Genomic DNA, 26,649 nt, shown 5'->3' on the forward strand with positions numbered 1-26,649 from the left:
AACACAGACTTTCACTTTTCCTCATGAAGACCCTTTTACAGAAAGATGACAAATGTCATAATATGTGACAATGCAATCTTGAAAGCAAATGGAAGAAAACTTGCAAAAATATCAAAATGAAATATCTCTTGTTTGATAATCGTTGTTGAAATATTTAACCTCAGAAAGTTGAAAAGAAAAAGAAGTGTTAGATGTAATAACCTATGATTGTTAATCACAGAAAAGATGAATTTTTTTAAAAAACTATATGGAATCTTAAAACCTTAAGGACATAATTCTCTAGTCACAGTAAAAATAAAAAAAAATAATAAATCACAGTGGCAGTCTTAATATCCTGCTCAAAATAACCTAAAAATATGAAAATAAAAGACAGAAAAAAATAGTTTTATGATTTTGTACCTGAAAATAGAATTATATAACAATTCAATCCCACAGCTATAAATGACTAGAGTTATTTTGAAAAGTTACATTTCACTTAGCATTTTAAAAAGTTTTCAGGAGAAACAGTATTAGCACTATTTTTTATTATTCATGAGATACTATATATACTCATATTTTGTCCATTGTTTTAGCACATTATTTTACTGTTATAAATTATTTTTCATATGAATATTTGTATATTTCAGCATGTCAGTTACAATACAAATTTAATAACAATTGATCTTTGAAAACAATATACAGGAAGTAAATACCTTCATTCAGTACAGAAATGCTCTACTTACTAAGAACTTGTAAGGAAATTGATGTCTTGATTAATAATATGGGATTTAAATGGGAATGTTGTGGAATGTAATGAAGCAACAGTATACTTATCCATAATTTGGAATTAAAATACATGAAAGATTTATTCAGTGAAATAAATTTAAAGCTATACAGCAGTAAAGATCAGAATTAATTGTGAAGTACATTAAAGACTTATTCATAAGATGAAAATTAATGTTTTAAAAGGCAACTGAAGGACAGACTTCAATGTTTGCCAGGTAATTGTGAACAATGTTCTTGGAAAAAAGAGAAAATTTTTGAAAATGCATTTTGTAGGACATTCCTGAAGGACAAGGCTGCATTATCTTTCAAATAGCAGAAACCTTCAAAGTACAATATGCAGTTAAGATTTTAAAATGTATTTTAATTTTTAAAATATTTAAAACTATCAAGGACATATTTTTAAAACCTTACTTTGTCCTGAGAGCAACAGTATATTGGGGACTAAAAAACATACTGCCACCTCCATGAAACTTCTTTTCATTTATTTTGTTTTTATATAAACCCAAAGAGAAAGCATTAATATATGTTTTCAAAATACATTTTTATGTGTATTTTCAAAATTATTCATAAAACACCTCTCATAAGGGCAATAACTTTGCCACCATCCAAAGACATTTATGTTGAGAGCAGCAAAGTATCAAATAACAGAAAAACTGTTGTGGTCCAGGAAGAAGAATATTGACACAAGTTGTAGTTAGGCTCTTCTAAGTTTAAATTCAAGATCGTTTGCTTACTTTTTCTGGTACCTTAGGCAAGTTATTGAAATTCTCTTTTGGAGCTGACATGAAATTTACATATAACATATGCAGATACGACTTTCCAGGTCTTCTACAAAGCCAGCTGCTGATTTGTTGTAATCCTCATCCATTGTTTTGTGATTGTGTGACCTGAGAAAAGCTGCCAGCATCTCAATCTGAAAAGTCAGAAATTGACACCGCCTTATTTGATGCCGTGAGGATTAGGTAAAGCAACATATGTAAACATATCTAGCCCCAAAAGCGTGTTCTCCCCCTGTGTCATATTCCTGCTCCTTCCCCTTTTTGCCTGTTTTTGGTTCATAATCAAGAATTCCTTCCCCTCTGCTTCATTTCATTTCTTCTTTAATCACCAAGAAAGGATGTTAAAACTAGAAAATCTGAGTGGCTTAAATGAGTCTATTGTAGAATAAATAATGTTTGTGTTGTTCTCCGTTCTGTAGGAGTAAATAATATTAAAAGGGCAAATTTTTTAAAATGTATGAATAAAGGCAATTGAGTTCTAGTTTCCCCTTCCTCTGCCTTTAATCCTTATGAGATGGGTACATTTGAGAAAGTTACATATTTTATTGAGTGGGAGAAATCTGTTTTTCTAATATATTAAAATAAACAGTTTAAATAGGTGATCTTGAAGGCTTATTCCACCTCTAAATTTTGTATTATCATTAAATAGATCTCAACATCAGTGGCTTTCTATTTTCCTCTTCTCTACTATTTCCGACTTCTCACCTGATAACGCTGTCCTTAGTTTGGTTAGCCTGGTTAATACGATTCTGATATGAATGAATGAAACCACATTCTGATCTTGCACAGGCCATAGCGGTGTTTGCTCCATTCCAGAAGTTACCAATAATGTATCCTTTAATGACACTGGGGGAGACCATAAAATATGAATGGATCAGCAAAAAAAGTTCCCAATTTTGGAAAAAGTACTTAGAGTGCACATCCTGATAATATTATCTTTACTTATGCAGAACAATTGTATACTCATCATAAATAATACACAAATTTTACATCGTCGTACTCTGTATCTTTTGAATATAACTAAGTAATTTACACAAATTTTACATCGTCGTACTCTGCATCTTTTGAATATAACTAAGTAGTTTACACAAATTTTACATCGTCATACTCTGTATCTTTTGAATATAACTAAGTAGTTTTCTTTATGAATATAATGACGAAAGATCTAGGATATACTGTATACACATATGCATATGTAATAAGTAAATATATTTCATATGAAGAATATTGATCATTGATGGTATATGGGTAAAATGGCCTGTGTGGGGAAAATTTAACCTTAGCATATATACCAATTTAATGTTAATACATATGTCAATTTTAGGTTAACATATAAGCATTTTTCTTCAGTGTGAATAACTAAATGAAGAGAGATAAATTCCTTTCTTCATCAACTTCAGTGCATAAATGCTGATTTGCATTTCAAGCATATACCGAGAGCATAGCTACTATTTGATTGGTATCTTTAATAACATATCTCAAGAAAATAAATGTTATAATGATTAATATTCAGATAAAGGTAGAATAATTGCATGTGATTAAAATTATCAGATTGATTGCTAGCCCCATTCTAATACAAACTGGTAAGTTTGATTTTTCTGTTGCTTGATTAGAATCTTTTGGATTTAAAAGGCCCAGAAATATAATCAGCTATTTGTCTATATTGCTAAGAATACTGTGTCTGAAAAATATAGATACTGTGTGACCTAATACAACTTTATTCCAGAATTAATGAGAAAATGTCCAGGCAAATAAGAGACTAACAATAAAAATGGAGCATGGTTTAAATGATCAAATTTGAATAATTACATTAACAATATCATTCGTTCATCCCAATAATTAAATGTATATATATATATATATACACACACATATATATATAACTCAGGAACTCTCCTAAGTTAAATGTAAATACTATTTGATCGGGGGTTCAGATTGTTGATAGGCAGCTCCCAAATCATATGTTAAATTCCTTTTGCAGAGAGTTGCAGAGATTTTATTTCAATAAAGTAGTACATAAAACCACTCAAAATAACCCTAAATAACTGAAATATCTAAGGTAAAAAGATGTATTGAGTAATGCATTGTGAGAATTCAAGAAGCGTATATGAAGAAAAAGAGGATGGTGGTCTATGTCACTGATGCAGGGCCCTGACTGAAAGCTAAATTTCCACATAGTTCTATGGAGTCCAGGCAGCTCGTATCACTCCTTTAGCAGATTTCAGGTAGGCATCTTAGGTTTTCATTAGAATAGACTGTGCATGCTTCTTTTGCCATGAAAAGTGTGGGAGGTGATTAAAACTTGGATTACACAGCAAATATTACACACATATTTTCATATGTATTATCTCAATTAAGCTCCATAATGAATTCATATGGGTACGCATTATTTATCCCTTTTTAAAACATGAGGGAATAGAGGCTCTCTCGTTTGATGTACGTCAACACAGGTAAAATTCAAATTCTAATAAGATTTCTGAATCTGAAATCCAAGGAATCTTTGCATTCTACTGACTTGCTTCATTTGACAAAGGCAGTATGTATCATCATAGAATGAAATATATGATAAGCCCCATTAAATATGTATACTGCCTGGCTTAACCAAGACTTACAAACAAAATACCTACATTGTAAAGGAATTACGTTTTTAGATAATTCAAAATAGGCTGAGTGTGGTGACTCACGCCTGTAATAACAGCACTTTGGGAGGCCAAGGTAAGCGGATCACTTGATGTCAGGAGTTCAAAGCCAGCCTGGCCAACATGGTGAAACCCCATCTCTACTAAAATTATCCAGGTGTGGTGGTGTGCACCTGTAGTCCCAGCTACTCGGGAGGCTGAGGAAGGAGAATTCCTTGAACCCAGGAGGTGGAGGTTGTAGTGAGCCGAGATAATGCAACTGCACTCCAGCCTGGGTGACAGAGTGAGACTCTGTCTCAAAAATAAAATAAATAAATAAATAAAATGATACTTTTTTTTTCAATTTTTATTTTATTTTACTTCTGGGATACATGCGCAGAATGTGCAGGTTTGTTACATAGGTATACGTAACATGTGCCATGGTGGTTTACTTCACCTATCAACCTATCATCTAGATTTTAAGCCCTGCATGCATTAGGTATTTGTTGTAATGCTCTCCCTCCCCTTGCCCCACCTCCCAACTGCCTAACAGGCCCCAGTGGGCAACGTTCCCCTCCCTGTGTCCATGTGTGCTCATTGTTCAACTCCCACTTACAAGTGATAACATGTGCTATTTGGTTTTCTGTTCCTGTGTTAGTTTGCTGAGGATGACGGCTTCCAGTTTCATCCATGTCCCTGCAAAGGACATGATCTCATCCTTTTTTATGGCTGCATAGTATTCCATGGTGTATATGTGCCACATTTTCTTTATTCAATCTATCATTCATGGGCATTTGGGTTGGTTCCAAGTCTTTGCCATTGGAACTAGTGTTGCAATAAACGTAAGTGTGCATGTATCTTTATAGTAGAATAATTTATAATCCTTTGGGTATATACCCAGTAATGGGATGGCTGGGTCAAATGGTATTTCTAGTTCTAGATCCTTGAGGAATTGCCACACTGTCTTCCACAATGGTTGAACTAATTTACACTCCCACCAACGGTGTAAAAGTGATCCTATTTCTCCATATCCTTGCCAGCATCTGTTGTTTCCTGACTTTTTAATGATCACCATTCTATCTGGCATGAGATGGTATCTCATTGTGGTTTTGATTTGCATTTCTCTAATGACCGGTGATGATGAGCATTTTTTCCTATGTTTCTTGGCCACATAAATGTCTTCTTTTGAGAAATGTTTGTTCACATCCTTTGCCCTGATGGAGTTGTTTTTCTTGTAAATTTGTTTAAGTTCCTTATAGATTCTGGATATTAGCCCTTTGTCAGATGGATAGATTGCAAAAATTTTCTCCCATCCTCTAGGTTGCCTCTTCACTCTGATGCTAGCTTCTTTTGCTATGCAGAAGCTCTTTAGTTTAATTGGATCCCATTTGTTAATTTTGGCTTTTGTTGCAATTGCTTTTGTTGTTTTTATCATGAAGTCTTTGCCCATGCCTATGTCCTGAATGGTATTGCCTAGGTAAAATGATATTCTATGAAACAAAATGTTACATTTTCATTAAATGATAAACAAAAATTAAAGAATTCAATTCAGAATTTATATCTGCACACTTACTTGAAATATAAAAGTGTGCCATCAAAAGTAAATCACACAACTCGATAGCAGAAAAACAAATAATGTGTTTAAAAATATGGACAAAAGACCTGAACAGACATTTTTTTCAAGCAATTCATATACATGGCCAACAGAAATATGAAAACGTGCGTAACATCACTAATCATCAGGGAAATGCAAATTGAAATCTCTGAGATATACCACCTCACACCTCTTAGAATGGCTATTAACAAAAACACAAGAGCTAACAAATATTGGCAAAGGTGCAGAGAAAGAAAAGGAACTCTAGTAACTGTTGGTGGGACTGTACATTGTACAATCATTATGGAAAACAATATGAAGGTTCCTAAAATTAAAAATAGAACTACCATGAACTCACCAATCCCTCTTCTGTATATGCAATGAAAGGAGATTAAACCACCATCCTGTAAAGATGCTGGTGCTCAAATGTTTATTGCAGAATTATTCACACTAGCCATTTTATAGAAACAACCTAAGCATTTATTGACTAATCAATGGATAAATAAAGTGTGGTGTATCTACACTTAATGGAATGCTATTCAGCCATAAAAATTCAGATCCTGCCATTTACCACAACATGTGTAGAACTGGGGGACAGTATGCTAAATGAAATAAGCCAGAATAGAAATAAAAATATTGCATGATCTCACTTATATGTGGAGTCCACAAAAAGTCAAGTATACAGATAGAGAATTAAACAGTTGTAACCATGAGCAGTGGGAAGAAGGGTGTGGAGAAAATGGGAGACTAGACATAGGCAAAAAGATAAAAAGTAGCAGATATCTAAAATGCATTTAGTCTAGATTTGTAATGTAGCATGAGGATGAATTAATTAATTGAATTGCATTATATTGGGAATTTTTGTTAAATAAGTAGATCTTAGTTGCTGTTGTCACACACAAAAAAGTAACTGTATTATATGAGATGATAGATAAGTCAATTTGTTTCACTAAAGTAACCATTTTGCTAATTGTATGTATCTCATTACATCATGTCTTTAACCTAAAATATACACAAGAAAATTTATTTTTAAAAAGGTAAATAAGAGAGTAAATAAATGATTGAATATAGTAATTGTTATTTGATGAAACTGCCAAAATATCATATTTTTAACAAACATTGCACTGTGTTGAACATGAATAAAATGAGAATAAAATAACCATATCCAGCTTTTCCACAGAAAAACATTCATAATGAAATGGGAGAGTTCCCTTAACCACCTGGAAGAATATGCAGCGGGGGTGTGGCTAGCTCCTTTGTTGCCCCCACTGCTCAGATCCCTAGGGCGAGCATGCAGACAGGCAGGTGCAGAGGCTCTGGGAACTACTCTTGGGTTCCTGCCTCCCGCAGTGTTTAGGGAAGGGTGTCTACAACTCCTGAAAACCAAGTGGGTGTGTGTTAGAGTATGCTCTTTCAACTTTGCCATGTGCAGATGGCTTGTGTTAATCAGCTCAATAGATCCTCTGCCTTATCACAAGGGCAGGGGGCCAGTGTAACAGCCTTTTCTGTATCCTGAGTTTTTGCCCAGTGTCCCAAAAGCATCAGATCATACTTGGGCTGGAAGAATGAGTGCAAGGTTTTATTGAGTGGTGGAGGTGGCTGTCAGTGGGATGAATGGGGAGTCAGAAGAGAGGGGATGGAGTGGAAAGGTGGTCGCCCCTGGAGTCAGGCTGCCCAGTGACTAGACTCTTCTTTGACTGCCCTTGGACGAACTCCCCTCAGCATCCAGATGTCCATCCTCTTCTCACTTTCTCTACTGCATTGTTCCATCATCACTGTTCTGCTGATTCCAACATCCAGCCACTTGTGTCTGTGCCTGCTAAGATCTTGGGTTTATATGGGCGTAGGATGGGGTATGTGGCAGGCCAGAGTGGTCTCAGAAAATGCAGCATTTGGGTGTGAAAATAGGAGTGCCTGTTCTCACTTAGACCTGTGGGCACAGGCCCCAGGGTGGAGCCCTTGCCAGGTGCCCACCTCTTCTCTACTCAGCACTTCCCTGTTCCCCTCCTATATCAATAAATCATCCTGTTACTAGTTTTAGATAGTGCATATTTTGATACATAAATTTGTAATAAATTCAATAACATATTTTATGCATATCTGGGCTTTTTGTTGTTTTAATAACTAAAGAAAAATTAAATGTGTTGGATCAATTAAGAACTCTTTAAAAATAATATAAATCAGTACAAACTCATTTGTAACTAATTTATAACTTAGTTACAATTCATAACTAAAACTTATAGTTAAAAAGAAACTGTAAGTTATAACCATTTGTAAGTAACTAGTATATAATTATACATCTATTTTTTGTTTCTTCATCTTTTTATCTTCTATGAACTCTTTTTCAAAGAAGAATGCTATTTAAATTTTTTATTAACTCTTGAAAATAAAATGAAACAAATTAAAGCAAACAGATCAGGTCATTTCTTCCTTGCATTATTGAAATGTACCTGAGCAAGGTTTACATAGTTACAGTGACATCATTAACTAAATTAGTGAAATTTAGTTGCATATTACCCCAATGATTTATTAAAATTAAAGTTGAATAAATCAACTTTGATATATCAATGGTATTCTTGATCCATACAAAACAATGGAACTAAGTTATAGTAAATTTTCATAAAATATTTGTTTAAAGAATGAATAAATGCATGTATAATTGTAGAAAGTCAGCATAACTACAAATGCTAAATACATTTTTAAAAGAAAATGTGTGTGTGATTTTCTATTGCTTTATCAAAGTCAATTTTCATAAAATATTTTTTATGAAAGGCAGTCCCCAAGGCTAACCTACTTCAAAAATATACCTTATTAAGACAACCAAATCAGTGATCAAATGGTTCAAAATAAAAGAAAATTTCTAAGTATAGAAATTAAATATAAATTCCATGCAAAATAAATTTCTAAGCCAAAAATTTCACATAAATGTCTTTTGTGCAAATGCTAAAATCCGAAGTTTAACTGAGAATTTTATATACATGTATATTCATTTTTAAATTATATAAATAACTTTTATTAATAGTATATTATAAAAAATGGAAATTTTTAATTGGAAGGTGTCATTTATTTATAAAATTGGAAAAACAAGGACAAAACCTGATGACATTATATGTGTGTGTGTGTGTGTGTGTGTGTGTGTGTGTGTGTATATAGGTTACTTTGAGAATTCTTAATCCCTAGAGTGTGTGCTTACTCTGCAATAAGATATCATACACTCATAAATTTGTAATCCAAATTGGTATTTCTGTATACAGAAATTGACACTTTCATAAATAATTTAGTTTTTTAGTCTTATAGTGGCAGAGTTGTTTGCACACTATGGAATGTAAATGTATTTTTTGGCACTATCCTTGATGTCAAGTTTTCTAATTTGGTTCCCAGAAAAAGACATACTTTTATAATATTCTTGGCTTATTTATGAGATAATAGTTTTGTTGATAAATTATTGTCCCAAGAATGCATGTCTATCCTAAAGAACAGATTTCTAAAACAATACAAATTTATATGTTAGTAATTTATAATTCATATTTGTTTTTTAAGGATTTCATAAAATTAGAGGTTCTTCCAGCCCCAAGTAGGAAAATCACATATCATCTAATTTTATTATTATAAATGCTCTGTTATTAATCATATACATGCCCGTAACCCATATTTCTAGTAACAATTGAGGTTGCTATAGGATATGAAGAATGAACTGATGCAATGGATAATAAGTTTCAAAAGGAAAGAGGAGGCTAGATATAGCTCCCGTAGCATAATATGTAGATCCTGATATTTATTGTCACAGTAATAATATAACAAAGTGTGTGTGTGTGTGTGTGTGTGTGTGTGTGTAAACAAGCCAAAAATTTAGTGACTTAAAACAATAGGCATTTATTTAACATAAGACTATGTAGATCAGCACTTTAGGCTGGTTTAGCTGAGTAGTTTATCTGTTTTCTACTAGACTCATTCACATGCTGAAAGTTAGCTGCAGAAATTAGAATGGGCGGTGACTGAGTCACATGCTTTTTATTCTCCAATGAGCTACCAGGCATATTTTCACAGAGATAGTGGAGGGAGAGTTTAGAAAGTAATGTCCCAATATTAAAGTTCATTTAAGACTCTGTTTGAATGACAGCGGCCAGCATTCTATTGGCTTTAAATACACCTGATGGTGGAGCCCAAAGTCATGATGGAAGGGAACTACAAAGTTACACAGCAAAGAGTGTGGAATCAGGGACCACTGAAAAATGGAGAGTACTGAGACTATCAATATACCACAGTCTTGTAAGCTTTTAACTTAGCAAAAAGCCTATTATTAGACTTTAGGACCTATTATAGGATGTTAGAACTTACTACTATTTCAATTAGATGGGGCAAAGTACGTGTATAGGTGAAGTCTGCTGCCATTATTATCAAAAGAGAATTGAAAGATTTCAGAATTTTATCGACAGTGAAGGGTCAGGACGACTATTAAGTAAAATATGACTGAGATTTCAGTTACAGGATATGATAGCTGTATTAGTTCCCTAGCTTCCATAACAAAGTCCACAAACAAGAAAAAAATGTTCTCCCCAATTCCTGGAGGCTGGAAATCCAAAATCAGGGTTAGTAGAGCCATGCCCCTCTGACACCTGTAGGAGAAAATTCTTCCTTGCCTTTTCCAGCCTTTGGCATGTGCTGACAGTCCTTGGCATTCCTTGGCTTGTAGGTGCATTACTACAAATTCTGTCCCTCTTGTCATAGGGCTGTTATTTCACTGTGTATCTTTCTCTCTTTAGATGGGGTTTCCTCTGTGTCTGGCCCCCAATTTCTCTCTTATCATAAGGACACCAGTTATATTTAATTAAGGGCCCACCCTACTCCAATACAGTTTAATCTTGACTAATTATATCTGCCACAGCTTCCCCCCTCCTCTTTTTTTTAGTACTTTTTTCTAAAGTACTGGAAGTTAAGACTTAAATATACAATTCAACGTATAACAACAGGGTCATTAATAGAAAGAAGTCGTGGATAAGAAAAACAAGGATTTGGGGAAGGTATGAAGAAAAGATGAGGTTGAGTCAAAGAAGTCTGAATTGAAGCTTTCAGAATAATATCCACAGACTTGGAAACCCAGAAAACATTTAGAAATGTAAGATTAGTTTAGAGACACAGGTGGGACTAGAGAGAAAACTATGAAACATATGCCAGGACAAACCTTTTTAATGGTAGATTGGGTGATAAATCTAAAGACCAAGAGGAAAGAGTAGGCACACAATTCAAGAGGAATTTTGGGGAAGAGAGAGAGGCAGGAAGAGGTATAAAAATATGTATAATCATAAAATTAAGAAGAAAGTGTTTTACTTAGTCAAGAACCAAGTACGATACCTGAAACACACCAAACATTATAGATTGTTCAGGATGGACTTTGTAATACTTAAGCCTAGTATAATCTTAATAATTATTACTAAATTTATAAAGGAATCTAAAATTTAAAAAGTCTCTATCCTTATTATTTCCAAACGAAGGAATATTTTATTAATAAATACAACAGTACTTAATATAATTTGAACAGAGTTTCAACTAAAATTTTTATAAATAAAATTTATCAGCTTTTCTAGGAAGAATCATGAAGGACCAGGACTAAGGAAAGCCAAGCTAACTTATGCTGATTATAGAATTCTACTTTATAGAACATATGGCCGATTTTGAAAGTTCGTAAATACTCCCTTGAACTGCCTAGTTTTAGTAAAGTATCCATTGGAACTGGAGTCGAAGATTCAAGTTAAAAAGAAACATATTTTATCATAGTTTTAAGGAAAAGAAAAAATGTTGAAAGGAGGTAACACTTTTCTGAATCTTTCAAACACCATTTTCATTACTGTTCTATCACTGGGAAGCAGATTACTCAAGGGAAATAAGAACAAGGGATTTGAAGCCAAACTATAAAAAATAATTTTAAATCCTGGAAATACTTTAAAAAATAACGAATTAATTAAAAAGAAATCAAAGTGAGAAACAAATGACAGTTGCTCAAATGCCCATCTTTGGAAGTAATTAGCTTTTACAACTCGTCTTCCAAAGCATTCCTTAAAGATATTAATAAGCCTGTGGGTTTTGTTTTATTTCTAAGCAAATCTATTTGGAATTTTGTCACAGAAAATACGGTATTAAGGCATTAAAAAGAGCTAGTATTTTTAAAAAATAAAAATAAAAAGTAATTTAGTGGGAAAACATGAGAGTAACAGGCTACAGAAATACTAAGTTGCCTAATTTAATGTAAGCTAATGGATAGCTTTATAAAAAGAAAATACTAGAAATCTGCCTACAGTATTGCTACAAAGAGTATCTGACATGATGGATATTAAGTGCTTGTTATTATAAAGTCAACATTTGTTAGATTTTAAAACTTTTAACTGAAAAATAGTCTCTGCTTGCCATTTTTATAACAAATACAACAAAGTTATAGAATCATAAATATAATTTTCTTTTGGGGGTGATTATTATATGAGTAGATAAAAGGCCGTAATCTTCTATTTTAATTAAATTATTAGACTTCACTTTATTATTTCCACCTATGATCAATATGCCTTACATGACTGGATTTTCCCTGATAGATGCTGTTTTGTTTTTCTTTCTATTTTGTATTTATATTAGAGTTTTTATATTCTTAGGCATGCCTTTGACAGCCAACAAAGGGGGTTTGCAAAAATCATTATATCTACAACCTCGAAGTAATTATATGTATTAGCACCATATAACTTTAAAACTTTAAATAAACAGTTGTTTGGTTGTAAAACCATGGGTGTATGAAAAGTGAGGCAAGAAAGCCAAAGATTGATAGATCCCAACAAATGAAAATGCTAGGTAAAAGGAAGCTGTATTTGCACTTGTACCAATTTACTTTAGCTAGAGGGTTTTCTGGGGATTCTGCTATTGGACAGAAGCCCAGGTCACTCTTGGCAGCTGCCCCATGACTGGGGCAGCAGCTGGTTCATATGCTTCTATATTGATTACCCTCCAGATGGAATGAAAGATGAAGTAATTATAAATTATTACAGAAAATTAGGTTTTAAATGTTGACAACATGATGAAAACACACTCCAAATCATGGTATTTCTTAATTGAAATGATTAGGGTTTTATTTTCATTTAATATTAATAATGAGTATATTTTAAATAAACACCCAATCCTGTTGCATACACATTTTAGAAAACATTTATGCAGTGCTGTGATATTAAATTGAGCTCCCTGTCAATACTTTTGAAGAGATGACAGATGCCCGTTTAGATTCCTCTCAGCCTTGAAAGTTCTGGGACCCTCTCTGTGTTTGACTGGACACAGTTTTATTGCCTTAGAGTCTCATTGAGAAGGGAGGCGTTGCCTCAGATTCTCTCACGATGTAACTATTTGGCTGTGAGTCTTGATTATAACACACCTGCACAGTATTTTCTCAACAAATACATATATTATCATTGAATGGGAGCAGTACATTGGCAAATGCATACTAGCTTTGCAAATTTTAAATAGCTTATCATTATTTTCAAGGTTTCACCTCCATATGCATAGATTCAATAAATTGAGGAATAGTTGATATGTATCTAATATTAGAATACGTACAGTATTTTGGGGAGCAAAATTTAATGAAATACTCGAAGAAATTGCCTTTTTATTTTTGGAGACAAACACGCAGACATGATACAATAGGATAGTAATTACTAAACAAAACATGAACAAGAGCAGGGTAGTATGCTGAAAACTTTTTTTCCCAGTTGCTAAAGTATCTTAGAGACCAGGATATGGCAGTTTATTTGATAAGAATGTTTCAGGGAAAGAAGGCAGAGCGCGGCAAAGTAGGGAGGAGGAAATCATAAGACACTTCTCTAGTTTTATTTGAAATGTATTACACTTTCATTCAGATATTATCTAACCTGTATGAGGTTCCAAACCATTTAAATCTGTGTCCCAAAATATTAAAAAAATAAATACTACCGTTTTGTGAATATGCAGTTTTCTAAAAATCACTCATTGAGTAACTGCTGTAAGAAAGAGAAGGCAGGTCCAGTAAACATAAAGGTAAATAAAACACAATCTGTCTTTGAGAAGCTCATTGTCCAATTGGTAGAAAAGCCATATAAATGATAGGTTTAGTACTAATGTTAAACTTACAAATTTAAAATTTAAAAGTATATGCATATTCATATACATGCATAACTATATGTTTAATATTGTGCATCTGTACTTATTACAAAATTATGGTGACATTGTCTTGGATATTCAAGTTATATTCAAAATTGCTCAAAGTCTTGATTATAACATATTACCACCAATATTTTCTCACAATTTTTAAAATGCTGGTGAAGAGAAGCAGGAATCTTACAAATGCACATCAGCTTCTCCATACAATTGTTTATGATTAGGGCATTCTTATCTTGTTGACCAGATTCCAAAAGCAGGTACTATTACACGAACAAATAAAATTAGCATTCTATTATTTTGTTTTTCTTTTCACATTAAAATACCTGATCACCAATAATAGAGAGATGACCTATTTCAACTATAGTGGATTTCTCTGTTGAGAAATAATCTTTATTTACAAAAACAATTTCAGGCCACCATTTTTTAAAAAGCCTGTATTCACTTAACACCCTAATGACCATTTATAGAACTGAAACTTTACCAGAGTCTAGAGGCAGCAGATTTGTATGTGTTGAATAACCAGTTGGATGTCAGTGAAAATCATTTTGCTCCTTATGTAGACCAGATATAGCATGCTGAGGTGCTCTGTTAATACTTGTATTCTCAGAATTAAAGGTACATTAATCTAATTTATTTCAGGAAGCACAAACAGTATTTTAGAAGGTATACAACCTATACTTCAGCATCTTTAAAAATGATTTTAAATCTATATGTCTATTTTCATCAGAAGCACTCATATATTGAAAGACAGTTTGATCAACAAAAAGATTATAAAAAGAAGCAGCTAATTAAGCTTTGTGAGCTTTATTTTTCCAAAATCTTACTCATTTTCCCTAACATAAATAAATTACACACGCTTTCCTTTTAATATGAATAAATTTCATCTATCCCAATCTAAAAACAGCCATATAATAACACTTAATATGAAATATCTATTTCTTTTTATTTTAGTATTTTAATAAAAAATAAGACAATTCAAGGAAAACACCAGGATGACTCAAATATGTCCTGTATAATTCCAAGTGAAAAACACAAAAGACAAGCTTGTAATAATAACTTACGACATTGAGATTTTATTAACCAAAACACCACTTACAATTCTAGTCAATTTAATTTTATTTTAAAGAAATATATTTGGCATTGTTTAGTAGTATTTTATAGGCTTACTTAGCAGATGTCATTTTTGTTGCATAGGTAATATTTGTTCCAAACTTTGAGATTCTACAAACATTTACTTTCAAAGAAAGGCACGGACACTTCTCTTATTTTGCCCACATTACAACACTTTGAACCTACAATGAAGAAGGCCCAATTCCATTAAGTGAACACTTGGACAATTTTGGTAAATTTCTAAAGAATTCATCTATATGGTATCCCTGTATTACTGATAAGTTTTTAAAAACACCTACTCTAAGCTATGCCTTTAGGATTTCTAATCTGGGTGGAAAACAATGTTTTTCTTACATATGTGATTATATGTGTTTTACGGCATTACCCCTAAGTATTGCCATCACGATTATAGAAAATTACGTGCAATTCAAAGCTGTGCTAAATATTAAGACAAACTTAGCTAGCTTAGATTCAAGACTTAATATTCCTAAGTCATTACTACTAATAAATTGGCTATGGTAACTAATTTTTATGAGGATATTTTATGAATGACTTGTTAGTCTATTTGTCTTAGATGACCGAAGCAGCCCACTAAAGTGTTTTACTCTTTTCCTCTTGCATTTCTGCAAGGCGGCCCCTCTGTGTAGTTAAAGAAATCTTTCTCAAGTGTACTTCAAATCATGCCACACTGGGAATAAAATCAGAGACACAGCCCCAGTGCTTTAAAAGATGTAGTTCACATTTCTAATGATAGTTTACCAAGTTCTCAGCTGGCCTCATTTTCTGTGTCCATGTTTGATCTCTTGCTCCTAGAATATGAATCCATAGGAAAAAACATGAACTTTCACTGCTCTTTCCTGTCTCTGGGCCAGTGTACGTCCTTCTCTAGGCCTTTAATAATTCTCTTCCTCTTCTTTGTTTTTTATCCTTCACAATTCAGCACACATACCACTTTTTACAAAAGTCTTCCCTAATCTTTCCAAGTCCTAAGCAGGCTTCCCACATAGACGTTCTCACACCTCCTTGTATTTTATACAGTTGACTCACGGGTTAGGAGTGCTGACTCTTATGCAGTCAAAAATCAGCAAATAACTTTTGACTCATTAAAATCTTAACTACTGGCTGGGTGCGGTGGCTCACGCCTGTAATCCCAGCACTTTAGGAGGCCAAGGCGGGCGGATCATGAGGTCAGGAGTTTGAGACCAACCTGTCCAACATGGTGAAACCCCGTCTCTATTAAAGATACAAAAAGTTAGCTGGGCGTGGTGGTGCACACCTGTAATCCCAGCTACTCGGGAGGCTGAGGCAGGAGAATCGTTTGAACCCAGGAGGTGGAGGTTGCAGTGAGCCAAGATCGCGCCATTGCACTCCAGCCTGGGCGACAGGGCGAGACTTTGTCTCAAAAAGAAAGAAAGAAAACAAAACAAAACAAAACAAAACAAAACAAAACAATAAAACAAAAAGTCTTAGCTAGTAGTAGCCTACTGTTGACTGGAAGCCTTACAGATAACAGTTGATCAACACATATTTTGTGTGTGATATGTTTGTTATGCTCTATTCTTATTATAAGGTAAGCTAGAGAAAAATGTTATTAAAAATCATAAAGAAGAGAAAACATATTTACTATTCATTAAATGGAAGTGGATCATCAGAAAGGTTTTCATTTTCATCATCTCTACATTGATTAGGCTGAGGAGGAGGAGGAGGAATAAGAGGAGTTGCTCTTTCTGTCTCAGGAGTGGCAGAGGCAGAGGACATTTTGACTGTAAGTGAACCCACACAGTTCCAAGCCTAGTGGTTCAAGGGTCAACTGTACTTCTTGTTTCATTTCTTAGAAAATAAGTTCCATGAGGGCCATGGACTTGGATTTTTAAAATACCCATATCTGTATTATTAACTAACATAGAAATATAAAATATAAGTATATGGCATATAAATTACACAGATTTTTTTAAAGCACCCCTTGTTCAGTAGGGACTCCCATGTATATTTCAAAGAAAACAGCAGAAGAGGGGAACAATCTTAAATCAGTGAATTTTATAATGGGATATCATTTTAGACATTAAAAATCGATTAGACTATATTTTGTATTGTAGGAGATAAAACAACAAAAATAGGAGATAAAACTATAAAAATTATTTAGAATTGGCTTGGGGGGGGGGATATAGCTTCTTTTCTCTAACTGGTTGGTGGTGAAATTATACTGCTAATTGATTGTTTTAAGCCCATTTCATTGCCATTTTGACATGCTGAAAAATGTGCTGTGCCTTACAGTAAAGCATACCACACAAAATTAAGTGAGGAAATAAGAGAGTAGAAAAATGAGGGCAAGGAAATATATAAGGAGAGTCATAGTGTCCGAATACAAACTGAAAGCTGCAAAGACAACCATCATTATTGAGGTGAGTGGAACTTCTGGTTATCAGATTCCCAGAAGACAAAGCAGAAAGGGAATTGTTATTCATAATAAAAATACTCAGTCCTATAAAATTCCAAGTGAAAAATGCAAATTAAAGAACTTATAATAACTTATGACATTAAGATTTTATTAAGCATAACACCACTTAAAATTCTAGTCATATTCAATTTTCTTCTAGGAAATGTGTTTGGCATAGTTTTACTAGTATTTTGTAGGCTTATTTAGCATATGTCACTTTTGTTGCATAGGTAGCATTTGACATGCTTAATTACACATATGAATTACTCAACATCACAGGTTTTTTTGTCTAAATAGTTTCTCATATACGTTGCATGCTACTATATAGAGGAAAGTATGCTCCTTGGCATGCTTGAAATAAAGACATTATGAAGTTTCAGAATTCCTTGTTTTAAAAAGTCTCTCCAAATAGGATGATGGCATAATACCAAAAGAGTTGGCTAAGTACACACCTGCAAAAAGCCTAAATAAGCAGCTCTGTTCTCTATTGCTTTGACTTAAAACAAAAATGAAATTAAAATTTGACAGCAGATGGAAGGACTATGCATTATTTTAGAATCTTCCATGAATATTGATTCTAGCAATAGATATTTGTTAAGAACTAGATTGATTAGAGTTCAAAATACAATCTGGATTTATCAAAATATTTACATTAAGGGTATTAGCAAATTCTAAGAATAAAAGTTGTCTGGAATGGAGAACAGGGTGAGGTAATAGCATAACTTTGCCACTAATAAAGGCTAAGCAATTCTTCCTATTCCCAAACTAGCAAACAATGAACAGAAAAATGTTCATTCAATTGCTATAATTTTTAATCTAGATTTTATTTTCATAAACCCATGCACGTTATTCTCTAAACTGTTTAATGTCTTCTTCCACATCCATATCCTTGTTCTTGATTCTGTGTAGTTTTGTAAGTTTTTAACAACTAAAAATTTTCTTTTTAAAGAATCATCCTTTTTTAAAATTTTTTATTATACTTTAAGTTCTAGGGTACATGTGCACAATGTGCAGGTTTGTTACATATGTATACATGTGCCTTGTTGGTGTACTGCACCCATTAACTCGTCATTTACATTAGGTATATCTCCTAATGCTATCCCTCCCCCCTACTCCCTCCCCATGATAGGCCCCGGTGTGTGATGTTCCCCTTCCTGTGTCCAAGTGATCGCATTGTTCAATTCCCACCTATGAGTGAGAACATGCGGTGTTTGGTTTTCTGTTCTTACGATAGTTTGCTGAGAATGATGGTTTCCAGCTGCATCCATGTCCCTACAAAGGATACGAACTCATCCTTTTTTATGGCTGCATAGTATTCCATAGTGTGTATGTGCCACATTTTCTTAATCCAGTCTGTCACTGATGGACATCTGGGTTGATTCCAAGTCTTTGCTATTGTGAATAGTGCCACAATAAACATATGTGTGCATGTGTCTTTATAGCAGCATGATTTATAATCCTTTGGGTATATACCCAATAATGGGATGGCTGGGTCAAATGGTATTTCTAGTTCTAGATCCTTGAGGAATTGTCACACTGTTTTCCACAATGGTTGAACTAGTTTACGGTCCCACCAACAGTGTAAAAGTGTTCCTATTTCTCCACATCCTTTCCAGTACCTGTTGTTTCCTGACTTTTTAATGATTGCCATTCTAACAGGTGTGAGATGGTATCTCATTGTGGTTTTGATTTGCATTTCTCTGATAGCGAGTGATGATTAGCATTTTTTCATGTGTCTGTTGGCTGCATAAATGTCTTCATTTGAGAAGTGTCTGTTCATATCCTTTGCCCACTTTTTGATGAGGTTGTTTGTATTTTTTCTTGTAAATTTGTTTGAGTTCTTTGTAGGTTCTGGATATTAGCCCTTTGTCAGATGAGTAGATGGCAAAAATGTTCTCCCATTCTGTAGGTTGCCTGTTCACTCTGATGGTAGTTTCTTTTGCTGTGCAGAAGCTCTTTAGTTTAATGAGAGTCCCATTTGTCAATTTTGGCTTTTGTTGCCGTTGCTTTTGGTGTTTTAGACATGAAGTCGTTGCCCATGCCTATGTCCTGAATGGTACTACCTAGGTTTTCCTCTAGGATTTTTATGGTATTAGGTCTAACATTTAAGTCTCTAATCCATCTTGAACTAATTTTCGTATAAGGAGTAAGGAAAGGATCCAGTTTCAGCTTTCTACTTAGGGCTAGCCAATTTTCCCAGCACCATCTATTAAATAGGGAATCCTTTCCCCATTTCGTTTTTGTCAGGTTTGTCAAAGATCAGACGGCTGTAGATGTGTGGTATTATTTCTGACGGTTTTGTTCTGTTCTGTTCCATTGGTCTATATCTCTGTTTTGGTACCAGTACCACGCTGTTTTGGTTACTATAGCCTTGTAGTATAGTTTGAAGGCAGGTAGCATGATGCCTCCAGCTTTGTTCTTTTGGCTTAGGATTGTCTTGGCAATATGGGCTTTTTTTTGGTTCCATATGAACTTTAAATCAGTATTTTCCAATTCTGTGAAGAAAGTCATTGGTAGCTTAATGGGGATGGCATTGAATCTATAAATTACCTTGGGCAGTTTGGCCATTTTCACGATATTAAAGAATCATCTTTTAAAGCTTAAATCATTTCCCTTCTTTTAGAGTTTTTATTGATATCTGCTATAACTTCTGTTCTTTTTTTCTTGCATCATTTTTCTACATTTGTTTTGATCTTTACTAAATATTATAACTTCAGCTTATGCATTTTATTACCATTTGTTTTCAGCAAGATTTACTAACTACACAGCTTGGTTTTACTATAGTTATAGATTGTTTTCCATATTTTAAAAATACACTATTATTTACATCTCAAATTTTAAAATCAGAAATTAGGAAGTATTGCTGCTGCCCTCTAAATTTAGCTAACGTTATCACTCTTTGACTTCTCTCTGTAGGTGATCATACTTTTTAAACAAAAATAGTGACTTTAGATTGATATTTTTAGATGCTTATTTAATAGTTCTTTAACTTTCATCTAAAAAGAATCTTTTCAATTTTTGTGTACTTCTTAAGGCAATTCTTTTGTTTTATTTATTCTATATTTATGCTAAAAACTTTCTATCTCTTATTTTTATTGTATTTTTGGTGAATATTCAAGGCCACACTGAATACTACATCAAACAGATACATATGAAACGTTTAAAAAGTTTAAATAAGTTGTGCTCACTTTGGTAGCATATATACTAAAAAGTTTATATAAGTTGTATAATTTCTGCCACTTCTTTGAGAATTTTTAATTTTTAATACATAAGAAAGTAACCTTTCACTGAATATGAAAATGTCACACCATATTGTTATTCAACTCTGTAGAAATATTATTTACTATGTAAATTCAAGTTGAATGTATTCTTCTCGGTAAAATTTTGTTTTATTCTATATTTATGAGGTTTTGTATTTCTTTAATTTTGGAAGTGCAAGTATTTGCTGTGATAGGTGTAGTTTCTTTCCTCAGAAATCATTCTTTCTCAATTTCTGATAATTTAATTTTCAATGTTTCTTTCACTTCTTTTTAAGAAACATGGATTATTTCTAGGTGGAAAATTCATTTTCTCTGACACATACCCAACACATCGTTCTCATAGTTGTAAATTCTATTTTTCATATTTGCAGTCTAAGGAAGTTGAGCCTTCACATGTGTTTTATAAGAGTTACAGATTCTTTTGACGGTGGACACAACACAATGACACTTAGACAGATGAAAGGCAATTTTTCTTTGTTATTTTTGCCTCCAAATGAGAAAAGGCTGTCAGACCGGGTCACACAGGGAATTATACCAGGGACAGGGCAATATCAAGCTGGAATCCCCAGGAGTAGCTTGTATATGGCAAGTGAAATAAGGTTAGCTACATTTCAATGAATCCCTTTGTATGTCTCACTTAAAAAATTGTCCAGGTTCTGGGGCATAGAGCCTGTCCTATTCTCTGGTACTTGGAAAATCAGAAAATAAGTAGAATTGTTGAAGCCCTCTTAATTTAAATAAAGTTATCACACTTTAATTTCCCTCTATTGGGGATCATGCTTTAAAAATAAAACTAGTGACTTCAGATTGATGCTATTGGCTAACAGTAGGGCTGTGAGGGTGGGTGCATTGTGGCGGGTGTATGAGAGTCCAGTAAGGGAAGTGGTTGGGGTGTGAATTTCATTAGCTGGGCAAGAAGGTGAGCTGATTAACCTCTAACCAAATAATTTCTAACCTCTAACCTCATAACTGAATCAAGACAGCATTTTAAAAAATAATATCACAGTATTACTAGGTAATAGAACAAAACCTAAATTCTGTTCTCTTCTGTTTTTAATGTGGATATAAAACTTACTAAAAATTTGGAATCTTACTAACCTCTTTTTCTATCTTGTTACACAGCTTCTGTTAGGACCTGGGGTGTGTATTTGTCTATTAATTTCTCTACCAAATTTAGCTATATTTAGGGGTAGAAAACAAAGAAAATTTTTATCACAATACTATGTGGGAGGACATGCAAAACTAGTAACATTTGAGGATGAGTTCTCTAGATAAAACCTCTAGTTAGTGAATATGGAAATTATAATTGTCCAACATTGTTATTGATTACATTTTCTTTTTAGGGAATTTTGTGACTGAGAATCTTTTGCCTGAAATTAAGTTTTCGTGTTATAAGTATCGTTATCTATATGTACTATTTTATGTATCCCCCTGTCACAGATCACTACTGAACACGCTATAATCAATACTCTAAATAATGAAGTGTTAGTTCATAGAATTACATAAATTTCACATTTTAATGCTTTCAAAGCCAATTCAGAGTAAATGGTCTAATCAGAGCATTTAAGTGAACAAAATTTACTCTTTCATTGCCTATGTAGTCATGATTCAAATCACCTTCTACATATGAGCATATATTTGATAAAATATTTTATAAACTATAAATGGACCATACAAATGTTAGACATTATTATTCTAGTTATCTTATCTGGCATCTGGACGTGAATTAGATTTAGTAAGATTTGTACTTGGGAAATAACTTTATTATTATTTATATCAAAGGATCACAAATAAATACATGTATATACATATATACATGTGTGTGTGTGTGTGTATATATATATACACTTTAGTCCTTCGATTGTCAGTGTTCTGCTGATTTTTACAAAAAACTAGTCAGATGACTTAGGAATACTCCAGATTCCACTACTTAGCTAGTTCATTCAGTGAATCATTTATTCTCTGAGCTTTGTTCTGCTCCTCAGAGACTTGTATAATTTCAAAATTAATTAAAAACTTGTAATCACATAAACCATCTTCTTCTAAAAATCATCTTCATTTTTAAAATGATGTAACCATGACATAGAAGGCTAAATTGGACTAAACAAAATGTGGCAGTATTCGTAGTTAAAGTGCTTGAATAACCCCAGTCCTTTGATCTAAGCATGTTGAACTGTATAATATGTTCTGTTTTATAGTTGCACTGAGGTAGAATATAAAAAAGTTTGGAAGCCATAACATGCTGTAGCATTTGAAGGTTTATTTATTTAATACTAATGATAGTTTGGTATTTAAATAATTTTTCCTCATGATATCATTTCTTTAGTAGTTACAGTTATTCTGATCAATCTTAGTAAAGTGAATGCTTGAAGAATATATTAACATTAACAAAATGCAAGCAAGATAAATTTTATATCACCAAATAAAGAGCAAATCCTACAAGACAAAAACAATGTCAGAGCTGTCCTGTTATCATGAATACCCTTTACCTAATGTGTTTATAGCCATGCGTGTTCATAGATAACGGTCCTAAAAACCCACCTACAACTTCCAAGGAAAGACTCCTACAGCCACTCACATACACAAATAGAGAGTGAAAAAATACCCTAAAGCTCCAAGTATAATGGGAAACACTGAATATATTTTAAAATCCCACAGGCATACTTAGAATTGAATAAGAGTAAAATAGATTGTAAATTACTAATGGATAGGGTTCATTTCGAAGATGATCCTTCAGATTTTCAATGTATATTTAAAACTTTTATGGAAAGCTACAGGCTGAATATTCAGCTATAAATATCCATCTGACTTGTGTAAGGTGGCAACTGCTGATCCAATTTTTTTTTTAATTGTCTTTTAACAAGCAAACCTCTTTTCTGTTGAAAAAGCATTTTCTTCTAGCATGTGTTCTATATGCTTTGTTTCCTCCTTTATGCATTTCTCAACAAGAGTGACCCAGATGTGGAAGGGGTAGCATCATTTATATACCTCAGCATAAATTAACAGTCAAATTGATATACGATTTTTATTTATTATTTCTCTATTTCAGTATATTTTGTGACAATCTCTTACCAAATAGATTATTAACAATTCAACTTTATAATCTGCTAGTGCTAATTATAAATCATATTTATGTGTGTGCGTGACTTATCGATGTGTTGAAAATACATGTTGTATTCCAAAATTTTAAATTATTTAAACCATTTCCCAGGCATAGCAAACTAAAAAAGTAAAACTTTCTGGTAGATTTTGCAGTTTAAGACCCACACAGAAACTAAAAGGCTTTAAGAGTCTTATAGGAGTTTTGAAAAAATACTTTCAATCAAAACTCTAATTCTACTGCTCACTACTTACCACAATAACATATGTTCAATGACTAATTCTGAATGCAACTTACATTTTCTGAATCCTAACAGGGTCCTTTGTGTTTAGAATCACTAGATAATTCAAAAGTGAAAAGGTTTATTCATTCCATAGCTACTTACACATATTTGAAAAAAAAGTAAGAGAAGTTCAAAGTATAGAATTTGTAATATATGGTAAATAGATTTTTGGCCTCAATTATTTTTATTCCTTTCTTTACTCCTTCCATCAATCCATCACAGATCCTTGCCCAATTGAGAGAAAATGTTGTGTTTTCATGGCTCTTATTTGCCAAGTAAAGAGTAATATTTCACAAATACTTTTCTGTTTAAGGAAATAGATCTTGTCATTCATTTCCTGGATATTTATTACATATGTACTTTGTGCCAGGCACTGTCCTGGAGCTAGAGTATGTTAAAATATCAACCACAAAAAAGATGCATGATCTTTGTTCTCCTCAAATTCACCATGTAGTAGATGAGACAAACATAAAGACTTAAAAAAATGCATGTAATATTATAACTAAGAAAAAGCCTTGAAGGAGAAGTGAATATTCCTATGACGGCATAAAGGTAGTTGAACAAGTCAAGGAGTCAAGAGAAAAGATTTAGGAGATGACTGAACTGAGTTCTGAATCCAAAGGAGGAGTTAAATAAAGAAAAAAAGTTGTGATTAACTTGAGCAGAAAGATGGGAAATAGCTTACACATTAGTATCCTCTATTCTCCAATCATGAGATTCCTATTTATGTATGTCTAATCAATACGCAAGAGAACTTTTTCCATCAACTTTGTTAAAGGTATTCTCACAGACACTTCAAGTAAAATATGAAAAAGAGAGTTCAGATGCTTCTTAGACATTGACATGCATACATGTTATTACTGATATTCGCGGCTTTCATTTCCAATGTGGCATTTCTAACAAATAATTGGCAAAAATCTGTAAATTTTATTTCATTGTTTCCTTGGTGGTCTCTAAATTGAAAACAAAAGGTGAAATTTAGAAAACTAACTCTATTGGCTATATTTAATTAAATATAATATGCTTAATTAAAATAGATTACTATATACCTGTGAATGGCATTTTTCTCTGATGGTTAATGGTTTTCATATTCACAGGCTTTATTGTCAGGATAAAAAAAAGTAGCAATACATATAAAGTATATCTAGATCAGGAGCCATAAAAAATAATTCCTGATTTATTCCAACATTTTCCTGCCAACATATACTGCATATTCTCCTTATATACTAAAAATTCACTTGATACATGAAAAAAAAAATTTAGTACTGAGTTCCTTAGAATTTTCCAATTCATAATTGAAAATGTATGATGGTTAGTAGAGCAAATAATTTAAACTTTCAGAGCCTCTATGCTTTCATCTAAGAAATAGTTATAATAATAGTTAATAAAGTTTATCCAATAATTAAATTAGGTAATTTATTTTAAAATCTTATAGCATATTTGCTTACAGAAATACGCACTCATTGTTTGTAGCCTATATTTGTAACTTAATATATAAATAACACATAATTTATAATTGTTATTGTAACTGATAAGAATTGTTCATTACTTATTTTATAATTAAATTCTGGGGGTTTTGACAGCCGGTTAGGGCAGTTTAAAACTCCCTGAAGGGAAACAGAGCCTCTTACTCACAGGAAAGAGAGAGGTGGCAGGGTTTCAGAAGAGAGGAAGACCGGACAGTTTCGCAATTCATACACTCTCACCTTCCAGGATCCCGGTCGAGGTCCCCAGCTGAAAAGGGAAAGGCTCCCTCGTCCCCTCTCAGGGCGCGTGATGGGGGAGTGACTGTTTTCTTCAGTGCCCCGCTGCTGAGACCTCTAGGGAGCACACAGATAGGCAGGCTATGGAGCTCCTACCCCAGGGCAGGGTCTAGGGGTGAATGTTTACAGCTCCTGAAGCCCCACTGGGCATGTGTTACAGGATACTCGCTAGTCTGCCATCTACAGGCAGCTCGTGTTAACTAGCTCAGTTAGGCCCTCGACCTTGTGGCAAGAACAGAGGGCTTTCTGTATTCGGGGCTCTTGCCTTGGTGTACCTGAAGAATCGGATCACACATGGGCTTGGAGAATGAGTGCACAGTTTTATTCAGTGGAAGTAGCTCTCCGCCTGTGGGGCAGCCAGAAGGGAGATGGTTTTCCCCCGGAGTTGGGATGCTCTGCAGGCCCGACTGTCCTCTGACTGCCCAGGCCAACCTCCGCCTCCTCCAGCTGGTCCACGGCCTTCTGGCTTCCGGCTTCTGTCAACGTGTTCTTCTACTGGCCTGCTCCTATGGACGACCAGTCCTTTGTCTTCTTCCCCTGATGTGTTGCTCATCAGGACATCCAGCCACTTGTGTATCTGCCTGCAAGTGTCCCAGGTTTTTATAGGCCCAGAATGGGAGCGTGGAGAGCCAGGGTGGTCTTGGAAAATGCGACATTTGGGCGGGAAAGCATTTGTGCCTGTCCTCACCTAGGTCCCTGGGGGTTGGAACCCTAGCCAGGGACCAGGCTCTCCTCTCCCCAGCACTTCCCTTCCCCTCTTCATTTAAAGGGACCACG

At 33.7% G+C, this 26,649-nt stretch overlaps 1 long non-coding RNA gene across 1 annotated transcript; it reads right to left on the reverse strand.

Annotated features, from left to right (window-relative positions):
• Nucleotides 1-535: 535 nt before the first annotated feature.
• On the reverse strand, nt 536-26,024 carry LOC106994320 (uncharacterized). Its single transcript, XR_001440865.3, has 3 exons — nt 25,816-26,024; nt 2,250-2,390; nt 536-1,678 (listed from the first exon to the last, which is right to left on the reverse strand). It is a non-coding gene; the product is annotated as an uncharacterized LOC106994320 (long non-coding RNA).
• Nucleotides 26,025-26,649: the final 625 nt, after the last annotated feature.

This window comes from Macaca mulatta, chromosome 17 (genome assembly GCF_049350105.2).
Source record: "Macaca mulatta isolate MMU2019108-1 chromosome 17, T2T-MMU8v2.0, whole genome shotgun sequence".
Taxonomy (NCBI): Eukaryota; Metazoa; Chordata; class Mammalia; order Primates; family Cercopithecidae; genus Macaca; species Macaca mulatta.